Here is a 16,372-nt window from a genome sequence, read left to right as displayed (position 1 = left end):
AAAGAAAATCTAATTACATCTGTGATTTCACGTAAGAAAATTCTAAAAGAAAATTCCACCTAAGTTTGCATCACCTATAATTTATTTCGATTACAAAATTCAAGGACAATTGCAATCACACTAAAGGACCATTCAAAGAACGTTTGATTGCAGCTGAAAAGCGCCAAAGTTTGCATCTCCTATGCATTTCGACCAAAATCCATAAAGTTCATTCCCACCACACACCTCAGGATGCATCAAAATTAAGTTTTATTCCAGGCAAAAACCAAATAAAAACCAGCAAAGTTTGTATCTCCCATACATTTCAACCAAAATCCATAAAGTTCATTCCCACCACACCACAAGGATGGATAAAAATTAAATTTTATTGCAGGCAAAAACCATCAAAGTTTGCATCACGCGCTGGATGCCCGCTCGCCGGCTGGCCGCTCTCACCGAGTGCCGTTACAGGCACAGGAAAGTGGGCGCTGCCGCATGCCCGGGGCAGCGGGACGATATGGGCAACCAGGCCAAGTTTTCGAGTCTTCCGGTCTACTCAGCCTCTGGGTCAAGAAAAAATGACCGTCTGCGTAGGGCTCAAACGGGAAATTTGGACGAGGCGCAACATGGAATTTTTGAGAGGATAAGAAATTCTGGGTATGTAGGGAATTTTCGGACAATTTGAAAGGTAAACTCTATTGGAACGTTAAAGGGTGCCACCCTTCAAGTCTATTGGATGGGTACTCAACGATTGTGACAAATTTTGTGCATTCTAATAGCAAAAATATTCTTACCGTGCCGATAGAAAATTGTGCCCTTATTAAATTTGTTGTTGTCATCATGCGAATTTGTTTAATTTTAAATGACTGGAAAATTGGTAAAATAAATAACTTAATATATGTACTTTCCGGAATTTATATTCATCACAATGAGAGAGCGAACTCATTTTGGGGAAAATTGAAATAGATCTGAAGTTCACATTCTGATCGTCAGAATGAGTTATTCTCAAGTTTTATAGATTTTCATAACTAATATTACCGCGCAAAGCTTTCAAATATTAATGTATTGACCGCTACATGCATAGATAAAAAATTGTTTTCTTTCATCACGACTGAAGCAAGAGATTCTTATCCTAGATTGACTTGCATGCCACAGGAGGAGGAGGAATGACGCTACACTTTTCGGGGAACCGTCACATCTCGGCAACAGACAGGCCGTAATTGATGGTTGCCGTTTCAGGAATGCGTCTGGGTCATGGATAGAACAGGTCGACTAGAAACAAGTTGGTGCAGTACAGGTCGGCACTGAACAGGTCACACGTAAACCATCTGGGGAATGTCTGTTGACCCCAGCTGTGTACGGACCGGAAGAAAATCTCACGTGCATCATGGCTACAAAATCTTTGTGTCTTTTCGTGGTGTTGCATGCGATGTTATTAGTTTCAGCACATCACAAAAAGCAAAGCTTATTATTTTTTATGCTATTTTTCGTCACGGTTTACTCGTAAACCCCCAGCAATGAACAACATGCATGCCGGACTGAACCTCGTGGTACGGCTTCAGAATTTTTTTTTTTGACCGACGGCATCCTCAAATGAATCTGTTGTTCACTTCCGCGTTGGGCCAGGTGCTCATGAATTTTAAACGGTGAGAAGAGAGTGCTATAAAAATTTACAAGACTCGTGGCAAAATGTCTTCCAAAAGTTCTTGTTTACTGCAACATCGATCACAGTACGAGAGGTCAGTCTTAAATTTTTATCCCTGAGATTTCTTATAAAATCTTACGTAGACGCCATGAAATTATTTTCTTTCACCACGTTATTGGAATTCGATACTATCAAAATTTGAAAAGTATTAATTACTTTTTAGTTCTTATTCAGTCAAATTTCACTGAAGTACAGTCATTCATATTTGAAAAAATTGATAAGCGCCGATGTTTTTCCGTCTCCTGCTCTTCATGAAAGCAGCTTGCACGAATCTTTGATTTTGATTGAAATTATTAATTATTAATTATTAATGCTCCTAACTACATGAGGGCTTATTTATTCTTGCAATTAAGTAAATAAAATGCACATATTCACAGGCTTGCATCGGCACAAATGCGATTGAAAGTTTTCGAAATTATTACTAGATTTCTTAACCTAAAGAGATATTAGGAAGAGGTCAAGCAATGCAGTCTTCTCGCGCTACACGCAATTTCTCCATAGGAATCTCTGGACTTTTTAAAGATCACGATTTTCCAAAGCGACGTGGCAATCCTACACCAGTTATTATCTTAAAGACCAATAAAAACTTTCGAACCAGACTGAGTCATTTCGAAGTAGTTGGTTTCGACGCTAGGCTAATTGGCGGGAAGAATCTGTTGATAAAAGGCGTATCGTGCGTTTAATATAAAGGCTTCGAGTTAAAGGTCAAATTGAGCTTTAGATGCTATCAGATTTCTGAACCCACAGTAGGAACGTTGGGAATGCGAGGGATGCTGTTCAACACTCACGAAACTTAATACGTCATATCCAAATAAAGACACACTATCTACACGCAGCAGAGATACGCCTCTTCGTCGTGCCAAAAAAAGTGAGGCAGGATTACCAACACAAAGCACAAAATGCATTGCTCTCAAGACAAAGCGTCACTCATTTCTTTGAGTGTCTAGTCCCGTGGAATTAAAGCCCCTCGTCTAGCTTTATTTTGACTTAGACCTAACAATTATGTCATCAAAATTATAATCGCTTTCCTGGAATGGAAAATGATTTTAAGTTGTAATCAAACGAACAATAATTTAACAAAAAATTTAATCCTACAGTATAATCAGTAGGCTCGAGTGAAAGCTCTTTTTTCAGGAATAAATATGATCTACAGTATATTACTATGTTCTAAAGTCTAAACTAACAGGAGATTCAGAAACACATTTATTGATACAATTTCACTTACGTAAGTCAAATGAAACAAAAATTTCAATATTGATCTCATATCATTCTAAAAAAGTTCAAACTCCTGTGAGGTTTAAGAAAAGTGAATATTGCAAAGGCAACTTGGACTTTATCTTTATTAAAAGCAAATATCATATCATTCATTCTAATGATGATTACCAATCGAGATTGATTATTACTTTATGAGCTGGTAGTATTCTATATCAGAACTAAGGAAAAAATCTTGCGAATTTTTTTTGCGAATTCGTAACTCTATCCAGCAAAGAACATTCCAATAATATTGAGTCTCGCGGTCGTTGCGTGTCTCACGGAAAGTAACGGAAATGCTGAGCGCCTCTCGAAGCGTGAAATTCGATCTCAGTGAATATTATCCATGTAATAACCTACGCAAATTGTTCACAAAAATACCCAAGGCTTGGTCAATAGCTGCGCGATGCGTGACATATCATGGGAGACCTGCGCGGCGCAGCGTCGAAGAACATTTGACCAACGCAAAGAGGAATACATCTTTTTATTCGAGGTTTAATATAATAGGCATTGACATCTATAGAGAGTCTAGTTGATGGATACCGAATCTCTCAAAAACACTTGAAACTTGTTGAATTAACTGTATATACGAAAAATTAAAATAAAGAATAGTTGGTCATAAATGGCATCATGTGGTATCTACCTCTTGTTTCGTATAAGAGACGAGTAGTAATCCAGATTTCTGTTCTTTTTAAAAGGTAGTGTTTTATGTTTTCACGAGAATACTGATGATTTAGGAGAATATATGGCAGCTCTCATGTACAGCAGACCTTTTTTGTCATAACGAATAAACCGTGGATCAAAGGATCGATGAGGCTGCAGGGCAGTCAAACAAACGGTACCGCACCCGGCATATATGGACGAGTCTGTTTCGTACAAGAAATCCTGAATCCCAAAGTCCTCTAAATCGTGGGAAAGATCTAATATTTTTTTACGAAAACCGGTGCGTCGAGCAATGCCCATAACAGCCACACTCTGCGTGTGATCTCCAGCCTGCGTGGCAGCGCCAGCACGGCGTCCACTCGACCAGAACGAAATGTCTGCATCCGAAATTTTGTGATGAACTCTACAGGAACATAACAAAGATACATATTTGATAAATCAAAATGATAAAACGCGATGGATCAATGAATGATCAGTTGTGTACTGCTCAAATGAGAGGAATGGAGAATCGAATAATTATAGAACGGCAGAATCGTACATTTTCAACTATTTTTGAAAACCTGAATCTACAACAACGCTAAAACTCGAATTAAGGAGTTTGATGGCAGCTCGTACAAACTATAAAGACACATGTTCAAAACATGTTTTTTTCAACACGATTAAAAATCGGAGATAAGTTGAAATAAAAGTATAAATTGATGACAGTCTACCCAACTTTGTATAAAAATGAATATCAATATGGACATCAGCAATATTTTCCATCGCTCCATTTGACAATATTTAGGTTCTATTAAAGGATAAGAAATATCCATGTCTTGATAAATAGATGATTGGAATGATAAATTCCGTTATTAATTGGTAATTTTCCATAGGTATATTAGTTATAAGCTATGTAATAAGATTATTGGTTTTGAAGTGCTTTTTAAAAGTTTGTATGTTGCTTTGACAACATCAGACGAAGACTCATTCAACCTCATTCAGTTTAGTTTGCATCGAGAATCCAAGTTTTCAACCATTATTGCTTAACAAAGGAATAAACGCGTGGAACATTTCATTTTTTCGCAACACTTGGATATCAAATGTCTCATTAAAACACCATAGGATTTCTTTATACATTGACTTGCTATTAAACCGCTGCCTCAGTAATTAAGTCCTGCAAAGAGGTTTTAATTTGTATGGCATACCTAATCAAAGCGCTTTAAAAAAACAGATACCAGCCTATATTTCCCATTACACGCTTTCAGACACTCGTGTCTTGTGATAATTCTAAGTATATAAGCATTAAATGTAAACCTTATGTAAAGAAAGCTACTGGGTTATTTATCCAGCAGCGTCTCTGCGCACCAGGGATTCGCCTTGCTTTATTTATGTGTAAAATAAGAGGTCAGCGGTTGCTTGTTCCTGAGGTCAGAGGTCAGCGGCTGCTGAGATACTGCGAGCTGCATCGGCCCACACGACCCTCGCAGTCCGTTGTGAGATGTCGATAAAGTTTATATTCGTGACAAATAAAAGACGAACGAGGCGGCTGATACTCAGTGGATATTTAGAGGAAAAATTGAATTAGTTTTTTATTTCTAATTGCGAGATTGTGGGTGCATGTTGGTTTATCATTTTAAAATTTATTAGGAGGATTCGTGGTTTACGCGGACGATGTGTCACAAAAATTTCCAATTTCAAAAATGAAGTTTGAAATGAATAATTACAATCATTCGATTCCTCATATGGAATTATTAATTAGTGAACAACAGTGAGTGATAAATATTTATAAAGGAGTATTAAAAAAATTCTTGAAATTATAGTTCACAAATTCAAATTGGTCATTGTGAATTTTACTATATCCCGTCGATTATCGCACTACTTATTTTTTAATAATAAATAAAATTATAATTATTAAAAAATGTTTTACAATGATAGCAATTTTTATAAAACGAAATCGCCTCGGACTGCGACAGAATATGATCCGTCACTTTGATGTAAAGTTTCTGTATGTTGGCCACCTGGTCTTTGTCCCAAACTGGACTGTGGATCAGCCAGAACTAAAATGCGGAGGGACGATCTGATTCATGCAGGTTTGCTATGAGAACGACTCGGGTCGAGCTCGCCTTGAGATAACCCGCATGATAACGCGGACTGGCGAGTGCTGGGCTAGGCAATTAGTTACTGATGAACTACGTGGAACTGGAGTAACTTGGAAAGTCCTTCCGCAATCTATAAATGACAGAAAATGTTCCATATGCATTTTCATAATCAAAGACCTTACTAACTCATAATATGTATCAATTTATACAACGTGATGTATGTTTATTACATCACAGGTAAATAATATTAAACGTGCGAAGAATAATAAATGAATTTACGCAAAATCATCGGCTTCGAATTTCGGAATATTCCTCTATGATCTCAAAGGAAAATAAAAAATAACACCAAGTTACATAGCTCATACCAATCATTGATTATGCACATTGATTCAACCAACAGAACGAATACGCAATGAAAATAGAGTTATAACAAAATTAATTCGATAAAAAATATCTGGTAAATTTCGTTTATTGACGGTCTTATATAGGTCTCATGTGCCGCTAACACAACGTCTCATGGCAAGCCCTTCTCTCAAATTAAGTTCATCTTCACGCCAACTCATCTAACAGTTTTCAAGAAATGAAAGGATAGGGAGTTGTTCTTCTCATATTATTGTAGATTTTTTTTTTTCAATGAGCATCAAAAATCATTGCTCCAATTACTTAAAAAATATGCCTTCATTTTTTAGAATTGTCAATAAATAGTTCACTGATTAATCAGTTGCAAACATATTGACGCTTTGAAACATGACAAAAGAAATATAAGAACTTAATAATATTGCAAATAAGCTTGCTTTTTTCTGTGGTTGTCTTCAATCTGTAAATGTTTGCAGATGAACTAGCTTTCTGGGGATGTCTTGGAGGTCTGCAGATGAGTTCGCTCGAAAGAGGTCATCAAACAAAAGTCGGTGCGACAGCGACATCAGGTCTCATCTCTGAAACTTTCATCAGAAACTCGCCGTGAGAATGCAATGACTGCCCGCTACGATGCTTACCTTCTTCCAATATGAAACTCGTCTTCGTTCACGGAGTTAGTCAAGCAGAAACATTCGTGCCGAGGTCGCAGTTAGCTTAGTTGGAATGGAAATTATCTTTTGAAAATTTTTTCAAGCACAAGAAATCACCAATGTAAAACTATCATCGTCATGAAGGATTAGAATAAACGTCCATCATTCTGTCGTAGAAAAACAACATATTTTGGTATTTTGAAAATTATTGTTCATCTTGAACCTCACTTCTCTGATTAATGATTAAGGTTACTTCACTAATTAATAAATAATGTAATATAACTACGAAATTGTGCCAAATAAAAATTCAAAGAGGATATATGAGGCGACTATCAAAATAGAGGAGACAAGCTATAAGAAAATAGGTGCAAAGTTGTGCCCATATTCTTTACTCGCAATAATGAGTCATAAAAAATTCTCAAGTACCGCGTCGCCCTGAGATTTCTCGACAAGACTCTCAGGAAGAAAGAAAATACATTCCAATATGGGAAGCGAGCTCGCGCTCCAGGTGCTGGGTCAAAGGTTAAGGAGTAAAGCATGACTTTGACCAGCGGTAGGTTTTAGGACAGCCAGTAACGGTTCTTAACCCTACGGGTCTTGCCCATATGAGGTCACTGTCCCAACGCTGCGACGACGCGTGGGTCAATTGCTCTGACAGGCGTGACTTCGGGACCACGACCCAAGAGATTTACTGAGCAGCAATAACTTATTGAACATCTGGTTTGTTCTCATGGAAATGCAACGTTCTCACCATAAATTTTCTATTCAAGATGCTGAACCCAAAGCTTGGGTTATTTATTTTATATTTTTATGTTCAATTCCACGTTGAGATTTTTATGTTAAATTCTGCGTATGAACCCAGACGGAAAATCCCGGAATGGGATCCATACGTAGGTAAAGGCTTCAAGAGGAGCCTCTTCATGCTTTGAAAAGTTCACCTATAAATTAATGTAATTATAGGCGATTGATCATCGAATATTTTGTTGATTTCATGTAAATCATTCAGAGAATAGATGTTTATATTAAATATTTTGTTTTTGATAGACTTCACCTGGAACGAAGCTCAATCAGGTGAATATTTACTAAGTAATCTCATAGAAAATGTTGCATAATAATTGTACAATTAATATAGAGTACAATTTAAAATGAGTGAACAATTGCCAGCAGCTCAAGTTTCGAGGTAGAATTTCTACGATTTTGTGCTCACATCTACGATTGTGTTATGTTGTCACAGTTACGACTATGTTATGTTGCCACAGTTACGATTATGTTATATTGTCACAGTTACGATTGTGTTATATTGTCACAAGTGCGCTAATNTTATTTTGTCACAGTTACGATTATGTTATGTTGACACAGTTACGATTATGTTGTATTGACTGCTGTTACGATAAATTGACGGCTGCGAACTTATCCAAAAGGAAAGACTAAATTCGTACACGCGGCCAAATGGAGCGCGACCGCCTGAATGACCCGAGAAGCGCAGTATCACGCGTCGGATAATCCCTTTGCATCTCGTGAAGCTCATTAGCCACGAAAAGGCAGCGCGCTGCACAAAAAGGCAGTGCACCGCACTGATATACAGGCAGCGTACCACACCAAAAGGCAGTGCTCCATACCGATGTCCGCGCACCGTCCAGAAAGGCAGCGCACCACACCAAAAGGCTGCGCAACGCACAAAAAAAGCTGCGCACTGCACAAAAAAGGCTGGGTACCGCACTAAAAGGCAGCGCACCGCACCAAAAGGCACTGCGCCGCACCAAAAGGCACTGCGCCGCACCAAAAGACAGCGCACCGCACCAAAATGCACTGCACCGCAGTGATAGACAGCGTACCTCAATAAAACATTTGCTAGCGCACTGTCCAGAAAGAAGCCCCCTTTAAAAATATCAGAGGTGCCGATAAGCCCTGTAACATCTGGCACTTTCACGCGCAACTTCGCTTAGCCAAACAAGGCGACTTGCCGACTTAGGTGTTCTAGATTTATACTTTCATATAAAATGTAGGACAACAGCCATAAAAACACATGCATTTTCTGTTTTCCATCATTTGCGTTGTAACGGTTTTCAAGAGATGTTGATAAAGAGTGACGGAGCTTAATAATTTTCTCATCACTTAGATAATAAAAGCGCGTTTTTCTATTATTTTAACTTGAAAAAAATCTTTAGCCCGGAGAAATTATACTTAACCAACGGAGTTTGAGTAAATGCTGGTTGATTTTAGCTTTTAACAGTGCACTTCATCATAGCTCATATCGATTATTCATATATTCGTTCTGATATATAAATGTTATTTTAATCTATCTTTCATTAAGTATGGCGCTGCCCACGAGATTCACGGGCACCTCGCATGGGCATCCGACAGCTGCCATCAGCAAAACGCTTCGGAGCTTCTTTCGAAAATGGAATGAGACCATCACGAGGGTACCGGAAGATTACCAGGCAAAGTGATTGATGAAGCTGACCTATGTGAACCTAACTATAACGCAAGCGCAATAAGAGTTTTACCAACTGGCGCTTTTCTCATAAAATGTATTACAGTTTACCGATTCATTTTAGAATCGTTTAAACTGTTATAGTAATAACTGAAGTTTGGAACAGCTTTTCTACATCGAAGAAAATAATAATAAACCACCAGGCATCTGACGTTGAAATAACGTTGCATAAACGTTGTTTCGACAAAATCAACTCTTAATCAATGTTATTGCAAAGTCATTTGCATGGAGGGATATACATTTTCTATTTTCCTAATTCCTATAGAATATAGATTGTTGCGGCTCTTTGCATACACCTGGTAGCTCTACACGGACCGTTACAAGTTCAGGCACAGTCCACAAAGTTGGATCCTCGTGACGGCATTAGCAGGGATGCTGATGACCAGGCATGTCCAGTCTACAGGAAGAGGTCCTTATGCGCGTCGTGGGTCAACACTCATAAATATTCCTTTGAGTCATGCAGTCAAGTCATGCCGAAGAAACACCACATACAGAGCGCGATGTCACTATTGTGACAGATAACGAATGTGTGACTAATAAAAGCACGCTTGGACTCGAATTAAAATGAGGATAGTTTTCGGACATGTGGAATTTATTCGGTGAATTTCATGGAGTTCATCATAGCATCAGCAAGCAGAACACAAATCAAACATATTATCTATTTAAATGGTTTGCTTACTCAATTACAGTTACTAATTTGACCAATTTTTCATAAGTTTGAAATTAAATAATTTGAATGTAGAACAATCTAGGAATTATACGTTTTGATTTTTCAGAAAACCTGTTATGAACACTGTTATAGATTGATAGGAAGATGGAATTTTAACGATTTAATTTTCATCATATGAGCGTTTAAATAGTTTGAATTTAAAAAAGGCAAATCAATGAATAGTTCTTAGTAATAACGAATAATTTAAAGGAAAATAAAGTTTTGTGCATTTGAATAAAAGATGTACATATTTTTGGCCGTCTGTTACTTACATCGTGAGTAATGCCGAGTCAAATGATAATTACAACCGGTCAGTAACCACATAATACGAAATTTAATTACACTTCGTAATGATAACAATCCATTTTCAATCGTTATTTGTTCAATATTGCCGCTAGCAGCAGCCGATGCAGTCCAGTTAATACGGAGATCTTCCAGGCAAATCTGGAAGCTGGTCTAGCAGCCAATATACTCAGGGCGCCTGTGCGTACAAGACTTGCTTATTTTACACGGCATCGGCAATCTGCAAACACGACGGGTAAACTGGGACAAATGGACCATGTCAGCACGCATCTCTGTTGAATGGAATTAGATTGTGTAAATTACTACTAAACAGAACCAACAAAAAAATATTGAACGCTGATAAATCTTCCAGAAAAAGAAAGCGTGTAATTCAAGGGAAGCAATTATTGAAATTGAGCTGTAATTGAGGAAGGCATGAGCAGCGTAGAAAATAGCAGCATTATTTCGCATCATTTCTGATGCCGGCATGATGCAGGGACGGGGCAGTAATGGCTCAGAAATTCGTCTCATGACGATGCGTATTCGATGAACTGCTCCTGTGCCAAGACAGACCTTGTATGGACCGAGGGTTTTTCTCAGTGACAGTTTCTTGATATAAAAGTTCATGAAAGTTCAACGAATTTCTCGAGGATGACACTGTGTTAAAATGCGGCATATCGTAATGCATTAAATAATAATGAGTAAATGTGCAGTATGACTTGGTTCGACTGAATGACTTGGTTCGACCGAATGACTTGGTTCGACCGAATGACTTGGTTCGATCGAATGACTTGGTTCGATCGAATGACTTGGTTCGATCGAATGACTTGGTTCGATCGAATGATTTCGTTATATCGAATGACTTCGTTCGATCGAATGACTTGGTTCGATCGAATGACTTGGTTCGACTGAATGACTTGGTTCGACCGAATGACTTGGTTCGATCGAATGACTTGGTTCGATCGAATGACTCGGTTCGATCGAATGACTTGGTTCGATCGAATGACTTGGTTCGATCGAATGACTTGGTTCGACTGAATGACTTGGTTCGACCGAATGACTTGGTTCGACTGAATGACTTAGTTCGATCGAATGACGGTTTGATCGAATGACTTGGTTCGATCGAATGACTTGGTTCGATGGAATGACTTGGTTCGATCGAATGACTTGGTTCCATCGAATGACTCGGTTCGATCGAATGACTTGGTTCGATCGAATGACTCGGTTCGATCGAATGACATGGTTCGATCGAATGACTTGGTTCGATCGAATGACTTGGTCCGATCGAATGACTTCGTTCGAATCGAAACTCAGAGGTGCCCTTATATGTACTGTAACGAAGAGAAACCAATATTTCAAAAACAGTGTCTGGTCGGGAAAAGGTTACGAAACTTTTCCTAGATCAATTTAGATAACAATGTAAAACAAACGAAAAATGATGATAAATTGCGACGTCGATCGATAATATATTCATTCTCGTTCAGCAAACACCCCAGGACAACGGAGTCTTGCCGAGATAAAATGCACGGTATTGACTTGCCAAGATGAAATGGACGGTAAACACGTTACGCGGCTGAGAAGTCGCGGAAAAAGATACGCACAATGATAAATTACGTAGTCTATATTGATCGAGGATCAATGACAATACCGGTGAGAACATTGGCAGGTGCAGTAAGCAAACAACACATCCAGGGTCAAAGAACTTGAACTTTCTGGAACTAACTTTATGGAAATCAGCCTCGCCCTTCTAATTTTGATGCAAGATAATAATGTCGGTATGTGACGCGTCACTATGAATCAATATCGCGATAAAGTTGTAAAACAGCTTATCATGCACTGGAGACAATGCAGGTGTCCTGAATAAAAATGAACATATTTTTAATTTTCCGGAAACTTACAAGAATTTACGTATATTCAGTTAATCTAATAAGTTGATCAATAATTTGGATGTTTCATTTTGATAGAATATGCATCACTTCAATGCAAATAACAGAGAAAAAATTAAGAAGTCATATCAAATGCGAAACATTTGGCGCAACTAACATCTAACATTTTAGTTCTTCTATTACCTACACCTTTTTTCAGAAACCAAACGTGCAGGTCTTTGGCTGTTGCTGTGCAATCAAATTCCAGGACCACACGATAAGTCCGGCTTGATCTCAGGTAGCCACGATTCCTACAGGATACTTGCAGCAGGAATTAGTCTCGGGATTAATAAGAAATTAAGAATTCATGATTAGATTCGCCCACCATTGACGAGAAGCTTCCCACGACTAAAACCTCTATTAAATGTTTTGATTGTACAAGGGAAGCCATTCCTCATGGACGGTAAAATCTAAAATTATACGGCAATCCAATTATAATGCGACTCGCTGCATGCATGTTTCCAGGATAGTAATTATAAACAAAAAACATAAGTTGACATATCAATGACATGAACGACATGACTTAGCTTCTGATATTAAGAATTGTTAGTTACTTCACTTGTAGTCAACTGAAGCGCAGCGATGCGACGCAACATTAAAAGTAACTCGCCGATTTTTTCGGAGCGTTAAAACCTCGTCGTCAGTTAACGCTGCTACTACTGCTTCCAAAATATTTCAAATTTCCAAATTACAAATTTTACCTACCGGCATAGGCCTTCGTTTAATGTAATTTAAAACAGTACTTCATAATCGAATTCTAATTCAAGTTATCATAGGCTCAAAGCCACAAAAAGTGTATTTTTACCTTATCATGGAAAAAAACTGTTGTTGAGATAGCTTCTCACTACATCTTTATTATATGAGTATATTAGAACAGGAATTTCTAATTGGGAACTATAGAGCTTGAAGCCTATTTCATTATTTTAATCATAGTCACGGGTACAAGATTACACAACTAAATATCAGAGACTAAATCTCAAACTCATATGTGCAGTATGCATAATCATGCGTCAATATATAACAGGTCAGATACGGCAATGACTGCCCATCTAATGCCATTGTAACACGCACCTGCCGGTGAAATAGGTATGGAATTTCTGAGCATTGTATTTCCAGATGTTACGTCGAAATTGAGTTCAGGGCATACATGGACATTTTTATAATACTCTTCCAAAATTTCATAATAACGATAAATGAATTTGTATCGATAGTTTAAAAACATAACGAAACACATTACACATCTCACAACCAGCTACGAAAAGCTGACTTGCAGCTTATGATCCCGCACGAACTAACCGTTGCTTGGTCAAAATATTTACTGTAGTTGCTGCTAAAGAATAGAATAGAATTGTCGAATAGAATAAGCCCGTGGCCCGTTGCCGATTCTTATACTTTCCGTGACTTGATTCGCAAGTGATCAGGCCTTATGAACCCGATCTTTCTATAACTGACGATTGATTGGTGATTGATATAGCTGCTGGACTTTTTGCAAGGCTCGTAATTTGCTAGGCATTTTAAGACTGAACATATGCTCCTGCATAGCATCGTCTAGTCTGTTCTTGAAAGCGATCATACTCGGAGCGTCAACGATGCCATCAGGGAGGCTGTTCCACACACAAAGTACTCGTATTCTCGATTCTGAAGTACTAGCACTCTTGCGGTGTATTAACCATTTTATGGAAGCATCAAAATTGACGTACAACATAGAACAGTCTTGGGTTAAGTCCTTGATCGCTATGCATGAGTTAAGTTCTTTCTTTCGTTGAAAGAAACCGTTATACGAGAAGATCTTTCACACTAGAGACTGCAAAGTTGGTCAAGAAAGTACAGACAAAACACTTCAAAATTACTCAAACCCGAATTTTTATGCTCAGCATCCGAAGAAACATTAAGATCACAGTTTTATCATACATATATACATGGATATCAAGAATTTAGAAGCGATTAAAATGGCAAGTGAATTTACTGTCTTAATAAAAAAAACACAAATTTACACGAAAAATATTAGAAGCTAAATACCAAATAAACGGGTCAATTAAGGAATATATAACCAATAACTTCAAGCAGATAAGAATTATAAATGTTAAATTATAAGTTTGAAAATATGTAGCTATTCCAGAATCATGAAATCTCAAGCAGCAGAGGTGGAATCCAAGATTCCTGTCAGACAGCGTCACGTCTATACTCATCATTTTCAATGAAAATAAAATAAAATTATTAAAATAATAAATCCGTACGATACACAGATTCAAGAAAATTATACGACGAAATTATGAATACCATGTATTTGAAAAGCCTTGTTGAAGATTGCATTTAAAGACGATACTTTTTATGATGCTCCTTATGGAATTATTTTAATGAAATACAGAAAGTAATAATGAAGCGTATTGAAATCACATTATTCTTTTGAAAAGAATTAATTTGGTTAAACTCTCAACCAACTACAAACCAAGAGTGTGCAAGCGATGCAGAGCTGTATGAGGAATTAGAGATAATATATCAATAATTCAAGTCATATACTATAGGTATACTTGCCTTTCAGTTGCTGTTCAACTGTAGAATTGAATTTTACAATTTGTAATTCAAAGCGTTCAGGAATGGCAGATGCACAAAGTTACATTGCAGAGGAGGGGTGATAAATGCTGATTCCAAAGATTTTGAGTCATTATGACATATAATTTTATTTGACACAATAAAACACCAAATCTACTTTACTTATGAAATTAATAGGAACCCGACTAGGTGGAGCCATACACCATACATTACGCGGTTGTTTATTAGTAAATAATGGTGCTCAACCTGCAAATTTGGAGCCAACGGCAACATGAACAGAGTATATCCTGTAAAATGCAGTGGTTTGATATTTTTCTCATGTCAAGTTGTCCATTATGCTATAAATATATAGCATCGAGAATTCTGAAGTTAAATACACAAACTGAAGACTAATAACTGAACTGAAATATAACTGAACTGAAGTTATATTTCAGTTCATGTATAAATATATATTGTAAAATTAAACATATATATATTGTAAAATTCTTTGTAACGTCCTTCCTCTCGCCGGCCCAGCGCGCTACAGGGAATCCATTTCACTGAGTCATGCAAATATTTAATTAGCAGAAGACGTTCTTGCTTGGAACTGTTCTTCTTTGGAAGTCTTTGAAGGCTGTGCCATTTTTCCAGATGATTTTTTACAGACATAAACGTTTACAATAAATACAAAAATATTAAGTAGGGAAGAAGGACGCCATGCATCTCTCCTTGACAGGGGCAACGACCATGTAGGAGCCGCCTGAGATGTGCCCACCAATTACCAGCGATGTCGTCCGCCAGCTCCTGCATTCAAATAACCGCAGTCCCAAGCGGCACCCAATGATTATTCATTTTTATTTGAAACTCGACAGGCATATGCGCTTTAGCAGCTTCTTTTTATTTCTGTTAGCGAGTATGGAACACGATTTGAGACAAGCAAGCAGTATTGTTAATGATTTACAATGCTTTAAATAGCGCGGTGAAAGATTGTTACTGATTTATGATGCTTCTTGTAGCGTAGTGAAAGAAAGGTAAGTGATGAAAATATTGTATGATGCCAATGTGTTTATGGAGTTATAATTACAGAGAAGGGAGACAATTATTTCAAAGTATTAATACCCTTTCTTAAATTGCGAATAATTTTTCGAATAATCACTCTTCAGGAATGGAATCACCGAAATATTTGGTCTATGGGTAATATATTTAACTCTAAAATTGCTAACGTTAATATATTTAACTCAACGGCTTGTTTACTCAATAGCGAAAGTACGACTTTTTGGAAATTTCAACGCGGCTGCGGTAATAATCTCAATGAAAAATTTAATGAAAAAGTTCAACTCAAATCAAGTTCCATTGAACAAGTATACATTTCTTTGGGCACGATCGTCTAATATTATACAAATACCGATTAAGTTGTTCTCATTAAAATTTTGATGCACAAATATTTTATGTATGAAATTTATGAAGGAATTGGCATTTTATAAGACCATTTCGATATGAATGAGGCCGCCGTAAAATCAAAATATTAGGAATATTATGGAGCGTTTTGATCACACATCTAAACATTTGTGTGAAGTTAACCACACAATACTCATTATCNACTTACATTTCCTCGCTAACAGCAATTTAATTAATTTAATTTGAAATTGAGAATATACGACGCAAAAACGATTCTCAAAAAGCCGAGTTGGCTGTTGCAATACTTGAATGATCAGCAGCAAAGCCCTTCTGGCGATGAAACATTTAA

Source organism: Hyalella azteca, unplaced genomic scaffold (assembly GCF_000764305.2).
Source record: "Hyalella azteca isolate HAZT.00-mixed unplaced genomic scaffold, Hazt_2.0.2 contig11100, whole genome shotgun sequence".
Taxonomy (NCBI): Eukaryota; Metazoa; Arthropoda; class Malacostraca; order Amphipoda; family Hyalellidae; genus Hyalella; species Hyalella azteca.
This window is presented reverse-complemented; position numbering follows the sequence as displayed.